This window comes from Myotis nattereri (genome assembly GCF_964212035.1).
Source record: "Myotis nattereri genome assembly, chromosome: 2".
Lineage (NCBI taxonomy): Eukaryota > Metazoa > Chordata > Mammalia > Chiroptera > Vespertilionidae > Myotis > Myotis nattereri.
In genome coordinates, this window is record NC_138076.1 from 144089991 (window position 1) to 144100029 (window position 10039).

The window sequence follows — 10039 nt, forward strand, 5'->3', positions numbered from 1 at the left end:
AGTTCTCATCAGAGCTCTATCTTGCTGGCCCTCAATTTCTTTTAAACTATGTCTATAAGCATGCACCCTGCCTAGCCTAAAGAACCACCCTCGTGGTTCGAATGCTAAGGTTATGTGAAACTGCTATCATGAAGCATAATACAAACATCTTCCTTTGAGGATGAACTTCACTTCTTACTTGAGCCCAAAGTCAGAGTAAATGTCAGGTAAATAAAGTGGAAACTATTTTGAGTCATGAATAAGCAGTGATATATATATATATATATATGTCATGTGGGCTCCTCTTGCCATCTCTGCCATATATATATTGACATCTCCTGCCTCAGGTTTATTTGTACAAATAGTACAAGAGGACACCAGCACCTTGCAGGCAGTAGTCTGGGGTCACACCAGTCCTTCCATTCTCACACCAGCAAGCAAAAGGCCTCTACTCTGCTGCCTTCACAGAGGCCTGGGTACCTCTGGGAGCCTGAGCCTGAGCCTGTGCTGGAGCCAGAGCTGCAGCAGCAGCCTGGGCCTGAGTCTGAGTCATGGCCTTGGACTTTTCCAGCAGAGCCCGAGACCCTAGGCAATGTGGGCAGGAGCACGTTTCCCAAGCTTGGGGTGAATGGTGTAGGCAAGTCAATTGAGCTGGCAGCTGCCTCCCTTTGGGATCTTGGGCCTGACCTCTCCGGGCTTTATGAGGCCCAGTAGCTTCAGCATATGTACTCATGGCCTTGGTGTTCAGGCCCTTCTTGTGTTTCTTGGCAAAGCACGTGTTCCTCAGGAATATTTAGAGTCCATACCCTTGGGGCACTTATATTTCTGTGGCCGGGGTTTCTTAGTGTCATTTCTGTGCCATTTTAGGGATTCGTTGCACAGAGTGTGGTTCTTCAACTCGGCCATATCTGCACTGACACCCATGGCTCTCGAAGCACCTGGGGCCAGAGCAGTGATTTTTGAGACTGACTTCTTTTTCAACTTGTATTTACGATCTGAAGGTAACTCAATGAGGTGACATTTTACAAAGTACAATGGCTTCCTGTTAGTTTGAAGATGAAATATCCGAAGATGACTTCTTCCAGGTGTTACCAATGTAAAAACAACCACACTACCAGTACTAGTCATGAGTTATAAAGTGTGCTTTATGTGTGATTTCTAAAAAATGACCAAGGATGAAGATAAGTGTTGTAACTAATTTTTACAAAGCAGTGAGCTGGTCTCCAACAGACCCAATGATCACTGGCATGGACTTTAACCATTTAAAAAGTGCTTTGTGTAGCCTTGGCTGGTGTGGCTCAGTTGGTTGAGCATTGTCCCACACACCAAAGGGCCGCCTGTTTGATTCCTGGTCAGGGCACATGCCCAGGTTGCAGGCTCGATTCCTGGAGATCAGGGTGCGTATGGGAGGCACCAAACAATATTTCTTTCTCATATTGATGTTTCTCTCTCTCTTCCCCTCTCCCTCCCTCTTTCTCTAAAAAAATCAATTAAAATATTTTAAAAAAATAAATACAAGTGCTCTATATAAATCACCTCATTTGAGCCTAATAACAGCAGTTTATAGATAAGGAAATTGAGGGCTATATGTAAAATGATGCTGGGCCAGTTGTAATCTTCTTGGGCCTTCAATTAGTCGCAGGGAAGAATTTCCAGTCCCATAAATCCCGAATCTGAAGTCATCCCCTGATCACACACATATTTAGACTACTAGACATCTTCATTGCACGATGAACTTATTAAAGCGATGTCAAGCTTGTCTCAGTGTCTGGAACTCTCTGAGCAGCCACATTTTCTCACCCTCTCTAGATGCCAGTGATCAGGGTTCATGACATGTTTTAACACATTGGGCTGTTTCGTATGGTAAATTTCCACCCGGTGACCATGAACGGATTCTTTTTGAGGGTAGGGAATGGGTACAAACAGACATTTGACTTGGTAATTGCCGACCTCTTCTTTCAAGCTCTGGCCTTGAAACCAAGCGCCTGGCATTAGTGCTCACACCACACGCTAAAAATGTTGATGAGGCAGGGTGTCCAGTGAACTCCTGGGCCCCGGCTGCAATTCATCCTGCTCTGGCATGCTAGCGTCCCCCCAAACTCTCTTGTCTTCCTTTCCACTCTCGTTCACTTCCTCCTTTTGTCACACACTCTAAGTGTCCACAGATGTCAAGTGTAGAAAAAGACATGTGGTGTTAATGCTTTAGTGCTGGCACAAAGGCACTTCCTGGGGGAAGATATGGCCCCTCCCAGGCTACCCATCTATATTTATCACTGCCCAGTGCTGATTCTTGATTCAAATAGCCTGACAACTTGTGAGCTGGCACGATGCCACCCAGGATATCAGTCAGCCGGCCATCTAGCCATATCAAGTGCGGCTGTTGAGGACAGGAATCCTGGCCAGGAATTTCTTAACTGTTGTCTGTGAAGAGGCTCTACGCATTTTGGCTAGGGAAAACTTCCAAAAATAAAAACTAGATACCGTGGCCATTTGTTTGGACTTTGTGAAAGAGTTATTAGTCATCGTGGGAGGGGACAGGATGGCAGAGAACACAGCGTGAAATTAAATCTAATTAATCACTCTGACAGGCAGGCAAGAACTGAACCCATTCTTCCCAGAACAATCATTGGAAATCTAGGAAAGGGGGTGGGGGAACCACTAACATTTAGCTGTACCAAATTGTATTTATTTGTTGGGAAACTGGAAAGCCCAGATGAAAATAAGTGCATGGAAAGTAAAGAATGTACCAAAACACAAGGCATGTGCTCACTCTTTCTTAGAATTTAGATGGAAGAGTCAGAGTGATGTTTGTTTAAACTTTGTAATTTACTTACTCCACATGATGTGTGCTAATTTAGACCTTCCAGATGGGAGAGCAAATTCACAGCTCTTTCAAGTTGGAGATGTGAGTGGCTTTGAGGGTCATAACCTTTTGAAAGTTGTAAAGTCATTCATGGGGCATTTGAGTAAAACCAAACTCAAGTCAATTCCTGCTTTCCTAGGGGGAAAATTGTGTGTGTTTTTTTCCTTTTCTATGCCTGTTTCTGAATCTGTTTCAAAGTGCTAATAGTAATACGACTTCATGAGATTGTTGTGAAGAATAAATAAAAAATATTAGACATTAAAAGCTTCCTGGCAGCCCTGGCCTGTGTGGCTCAGTTGGTTGAGAATAGTCCTAAGCACCAGAAAGTCACTGATTTGATTCCCAGTCAGGGCATATGCCTGGGTTTCAGGCTTGATCCCCAGTAGGGGGTATGCAGGAGATAACGGATCAATTCTCATTCTTTCTCTCTCTCTCTCTCTCTTTCTCTCCCTTTCTCTCCCTCTAAAAATCAATAAAAACGTATTTTATAAAAAAGAGCTGCCTGGCAGTAAGTTCTCAGTAAGTATTAATGAATATCTATTGATCGTGACTTTCAACCTTTTTTTTAATCTCATAACACACATTAACTAATTACTAACATTCTTCAGCACACCAAAAAAATATTTTTGCCAATCTGATAAGAAAAAAAAGGTATAATTTTGATTCGTTCACACAAGCTATTGTTACGTTGGCTGTTGTCATTTTATAAAATTTGACAATCTAAGGGAAATGAGGTCAGTGCGCCTGACTAAGTAGTCAGATATTGTATGTTTTAAAAATTCTTGCAGCACACCAGTTGAAAATTGCTGCCCTATACACATGACTCACATAGGCTAGGAGTTTTTGTCTTTGCCTAGCTAAATGTTTTTGTGGATTTTTATGCCTGTTTTCTTTTTCCTGGTCTTGCAATGGTGCGCTGAAGTCAACTTGTACTGGCTCACAAGAGCCAATTGTTAAATTATTAGGAATTTTGATATCTGCCAATACTAAATTGTAGATGGAAAGGAACATACAATTAAATAAATTATACTTAAAATGAAGCTGGTAAGTACTCAAAACTCACCACTTGGTAATTATTTTACTGCACTTTACTATTATCTACATTGTTAAGTTTATTTGTGTCTATTTTATCAGTATGATAAAAATACTATGAAAGGATGAGCTACTGTGCATCTCTTTCGTGCTTGTGTTCAATGACATACCCGAGTGACTTGAAAAGTAGCTTGAAAAAAGACATCCCTCTAGTGGCTTTTGTAGTCCATTGCCCTACAAAAATAGGCAAATACTTTAGTTCAAAACTTTTCCCCCAAAGAGCTAATTATTAAACACTTACCAGCTCACAACTGTCTATGACCATCTAAATATACAAGCCAGTTTATACAAAAAGAATTAACCATTGATTTCAATGGGTTCCTTTGAAATTTAGTTATCTTCAAAATTAAGTATTTATGTATACATAACCTAAATCGAACCACTTCCTACTGCCTTATAACAAGTCTGTTTCAATTACTTATGGTACTTGTCTAAAGCCTATATTAATTTGAGGTTTTGACATTTTTTATTGCTTCCTGTGAATCCAACTCCAAATTCTTAAAATCTTATTTTTCCTCAGAGCCCACTATCATATCTACTTTTACATATAGGCATTTCATAAATATTTGTTGAAAAAACAAGATATATTACCACTTATAACATTATCTTTATTAATTACTCACATTAAAAAGTTGGGTTAAATTTAAATGAGGTCATATGAAAACTTATTCTGATAAACGTTTTATGCTCTGTAGGAGTCAACTCTTAAGAATGAATCAAACATACAACATATCTCAATGTAATTTTTTCATGAAGTAAAATAAAATATGCCAAGCAACAAAATTTCCATTTTTAGTGAAATGTATCTTGTATAAAATGTGACACTTTAAAAACTTTAAAATGCATATTCGTTTATCAAACATTTGCTTTCTTTCTGGTTATTTTATTTTATTTTTTTAAGTATCAACATCTTTGCTTATTCTTGATTTTGGAAAATTACTAAAAATTTTTGTTAGTATTATTTCTCTCCAACAATGTGGAGATAAGTTTTTAAATTAAAACATTAATATGTAAGTGTGCATCAATGCTTATTTGTCTTTAAAATAAATATTAAACCTAGTGCCTGACACAGATTGGAAATGGAATGAAAAAAGAAAAGAGAATGAGATTTACATTTAGAAGATTTGAATTCAATCCCTGATCATCATTTACTAAATGCTGTCATCTTGGGCCAGATATCAGTTAATCACCTGTAAATTTAGCATAATATGGGTATGTGAACATACCCTGGGTTGTGAGGACTATATGAGGGAGTCTGGCATATAGTAGATTTTCTAATAAATACTAATTTACTCTGGTATTATTTAGTAGTGAAATGAATCCAGATCAACTGGTTATTAAAGAACCTCCATATATGCAAGCAAAGAAATCTAGAAGACCAAACTTATTTTAATAATTCACTTCCTTAGTTCTGTCTGAATAAAAACATGTGTCTCCTAATTCAATAATCTGATCCTCCCTGACCTGACTTCCAAAGTCCTCCCAAATCCCTCTTCACTCTGCTTTTTCTAAGCCTCACTGGTGATCCAGCCAAAATGTTCCATTCCAGCCACGCCTGGTCCTCTGCACACTTTGATTCAGCCATTGCTTTTCTCTTTTCTTTACCCAAAATGTCATCCTCTCTCCTTTTCCATGTAGAAAAATAACGATAATATTTTCCGTCAATATTATTCGCCTTTTTCACAAGACTTCTTCCTGATCTTACAACAAGCATGTCAAACTCAAAGTCTAACACGGGCCAAATAAACAAAATTTAAGTTTATGTGGGCTGCATAAAGACAAAAGCTTCAATTTTCATAGAAATGTAGGTTTATTTCAGTAGAAACATACTGAATATGAAGGGCTAAACTAAATGAGTAATTGTTAACATAAAACAATAGAACATTTTAATAAAAATTAATATTTTTTCTTGAACATTAACTTACCAGACACTGAATAACTGCACAAATTAATAAGCATACGCAAATAAACCTATTTTTCTTGTTCTCTGAAAGCAAAATATTTCCTGTTGCATACACCAAACAAGTCAGTCCAAGACTAATGACGCGGCCATCGGCTGCTAAAATATTCGCTGCTAGTATTAGTGGAGAGAAATGGTGTGCCTGCGCGTGAGGCACATAAGGGAAATGAATGTAACATGATTATAGTACTCAGTCATTAGCGAGTGTTGTGGTTTGTTATTAATAATTATGTATAACAGGATACTTTAAAAATTAAGTTACAAAATATTTATTAAAACGTTTTTACATACCGTTATATTGGCTGGGCCGCAAAAATATTCATTGTGGGCTGCAAGTTTGACCTGCTTGTCTTACACCATCAGCACTCAGGTTTCTTTAACCTTTGAATTCCTCAAGTCCCTGTTAACAACATCTCTCATTGGTGCGTTGGTTTTCCAACCAATTGATGTGAGTGTATTTATCTCATCACCTAGAGGGCAAACTCCTTTCATAGTTTTGATTTTCTGTAACTCTCTCATCACCCAGTGCCTAGCATTGTGCAAAGCAAAACATGTACATTAGTAAATGTTGGGATCTGTATGCGTCTGGTGTCCAATTGGTTCTTTCTCCCCAACTATTTTTTTCTTCCTTTACCTTTTTATAGATTTGAGAGAGAAATTGAAGTCTGGGAGTTTAATATTCCAGAAATAGCTGGTTTTCATTCTATATAATAAAAGGCTAACATGCAAATCGAACGAACAGCGGAACGACTGGTCACTTTGATGCCCACTGACCACCAGGGGCAGACACTCAACACAGGACCTGCCCCCTGGTGGTCAATGTGCTCCCACAGGGGGAGCACTGCTCAGCTAGAAGCTCTGAGCCAGGCTCATGGCTGGCAAGTGCAGCAGTGAGTGGTGGGAGCCTCTCCTCCGTCTGCGGCAGTGCTAAGGATGTCTGACTGTCGGCTTAGCCATCAGTCGGACATCCCCTAAGGGCTCCCAAACTGTGAGAGGGCGCAGGATGGGCTGAAGGACAGCACCCTCTGTCCCCCAGTGCACAAATTTCATGCACCAGGTCTCTAATCCTATCTAATAAAAGAGAAACATAGTAATTAGCCGTACCTCCGTTACCCTTCCCATTGGCTAATCAGGGCAATATGCAAATTCACTGCCAGCCAAGATGGCGGCCGGCAGCCAGGCAGCTTGAAGCAAACATGAGGCTTGCTTGCTTCAGTGACGGAGAAAGCCAACGTTCCCCGCCTGCCGCTGCCGGCTTCTGAGCTTGCAGTTTGAAACATTGTTACAAATATAGAAGCTAAACAAAATCCCAGAAACCTGCTTTCAGCCAGCCGGGATCTCAGAGCTGGAGTTGAAACAGTGTTTCGATTATAGAACCCAAACAAACCAGATACCAACTTTCAGCAGTGGAGGCCTAAGAGCTGGGGCCAAACCTCAGAGCTAAAGCTGGCCCAGAATAAAAAAGAAAAAGAAAAAAAGGAGCGGTTGGGAGCTTCAGTCACCCGCCAGCCTGAAAACAGCCCTCAGCCCCTCACCCAGACTGGCCAGGCACCCCAGTGGGGACCCCACCCTGAAGGGTGTGTGACCAGCTGCAAACAGCCATCATCCCCTCATCCAGGCTGGCCAGGCACCCAAGTGGGGACCCCCACCCTGATCCAGGACACCCTTCAGGGCAAACCAGCTGGCCCCCACCTGTGCACCAGGCCTCTATCATATATAGTAAAAGGGTAATATGCCTCTCAGCCCCGGTATCAGCATGACAGGGGGCAGCGCCCAAACCCCCTGATCGCCCTGTGGCTCTGTGTGTGACAGGGTGGGGGGCCACAACCTCCCCATCCGCCCTGCTCTGTTCATGACAGGGGAAGGCCCCCAACCCCCTGATCAGCCCTGCTCTGTGCCTGATAGGGGGGAGATCCCCAACCTCCTGATCGCCCTGCAGCTCTGTGTGTGACAGGGTGCGGCGCCCCAACCCCCTGATTGGCCCTGCTCTGTGTGTGACAGGAGGCGGTGCCCCATCTCCCCTATCGGCAATACTCTGTGAGAGACAGGGGAGCTCCTCAACCCCCTGATCGGCCCTGCTCTGTGCGTGACCGGGGGGAGCCCCAAGCCCCCTGATGGGCCCTGCTCTATGCGTGACAGGGGGCAGTGCCCCACCCCCCTGATTGGCCCTACTCTGTGAGTGACAAGGGGCATCGCCCCAACACCTTGATCGGCCCTGCTCTGTGCGTGACAGGGGGTGGTGCTGCAACCTCCCCATCGACCCTGCCTTGAGTGTGACAGGGGGCGGTGCCCCAACCCCCCAATAGGCCCTACCCTGAGCATGACTGAGGGTGGCATCGCAACCTCCCAATCCACCCTGCTCTGTGCATGACAGGGGGCGGTGCCCCAACTCCCCAATCAGCCCTGCTCTGAGCCCAACCAGGGGCTGCACCTAGGGATTGGGCCTGCCCTCTGCTACCTGGGAGCAGGCCTAAGCTAGCAGGTGGTTATCTCCCGAGGGGTCCCAGACTGCGAGAGGGCACAGGCCGGGCTGAGGGAACCCCTCCGCCCCCCCGCCCCTCCTGCTCGAGTGCACAAATTTTTGTGCACCGGGCCTCTAGTTTAATATAAAACACTGAGCCTCTGGCTGTTCATAATTAAAATGTCATAAGATTACTAAATACTTCATGAAAGTACATGATGCAAGATACTATTTTTGCTTATACAAATCTAAGTTCAAGATGGATAAATCAATTTGTAATTTAATATCTATTTGATTGGCTCCCTTTACAAATATCTGGATATATCTTAAATTTACTCAGAAACTTTTTGAAAATGAGGCAAGTTTCTAGTTGAATAAATAAATGTAACTAGTAAACAGAAAAATTTAAATTTCATATTTTTTCTACTCAGTTCCTCATAAAAATTACAGAGTATTAGGGTAAAATTGGGACAGCTAATTAATGTTCATCAATTTATATTTGATTACATTTATTCTCTTTCTTTGGATTTGACTTATTTTTCAGGCTCCATGGGTTCTGTTTAATGTAGTCTGCTTATAATTCTTTCCTTTTTCAGACCCTACCATTACCCCAAATCCAGAGAAACACAGAGGAATGATTTGCAATTCTCTTTCCAACTGACCTCTTCTATTTTTCTTCTTCTTCGTCTTCTTTTTTTTTTTTTTACTCTCCTCTTTCTCTCTAACAAGCCCTTAAAATAATCATTATAAAAGTGCTATTGTTATCGGTGAAAATCGGATGTCCACTGGTGGAAGTGAGGTATCCCTTCCCCACTGGGTGCTCGGGGTCTGGTTCTTACATCTTGAGAAAAAGAATTTTCTGAGAGTCCCATGGAAGGATGAGTGATTTTTATATCCTTTGGTTTCCAAAGTCCCATTTCCCTTAATCCGGTCCTAGAAGAGGTGTAGGGGATTCAGCAGAGCTAGAAGCAGAGCCAGCATCCAAAGTTTCTGTTCCATGATGGAGCTGAAACAGCACAAAATTAAACTAATTGCAGTTCTTTAGTCCACAGGGCCCCAGACCAGTGGTCGGCAAACTGCGGCTCGTGAGCCACATGCAGCTCTTTGGCCCCTTGAGTGTGGCCATGAAGTTTCAATCACACTGTACGTGCGCGCCCACACGTGGTATTTTGTGGAAGAGCCACACTCAAGAGGTCGCAGTTTGCTGACCCACTGCCCTAGAATATGTGGGCAAATGAAGGGGAGCATGAGAGCTCCCAAGCCAGGAGTCAAGTGCAACACTCCAAGAGGCAAGAGAGGGAACTGCTTTTTTTGAGGAGTTTAAGAATCTCAAATCATCCCATGCTCGCAGTGGCTGTGCTTACTCTGGCCAATGACCTGTTCCCAGGTGTGCTTGACAGACAAGTACCTTTCTTATGTCACCCAGACTTTACTGGGCCTGGATCTATTTTACCTTCCCTTTGATCCTTTCCAGTGAATCATAACTAGATTATTACAATGGTGTCACTATGAGTATCCTTTTTATAAAAATATATTTTATTGATTTCAGAGAGGAAGGGAGAGGGAGATATAGATAGAAAAATCAATGATGAGAGAGAGTCCTTGATTGCCTACCTCCTGCACACCCCTGCCCTCCCCCCCCCCACACACACACACACACACTGGGGATGGAGCCCACAACCTG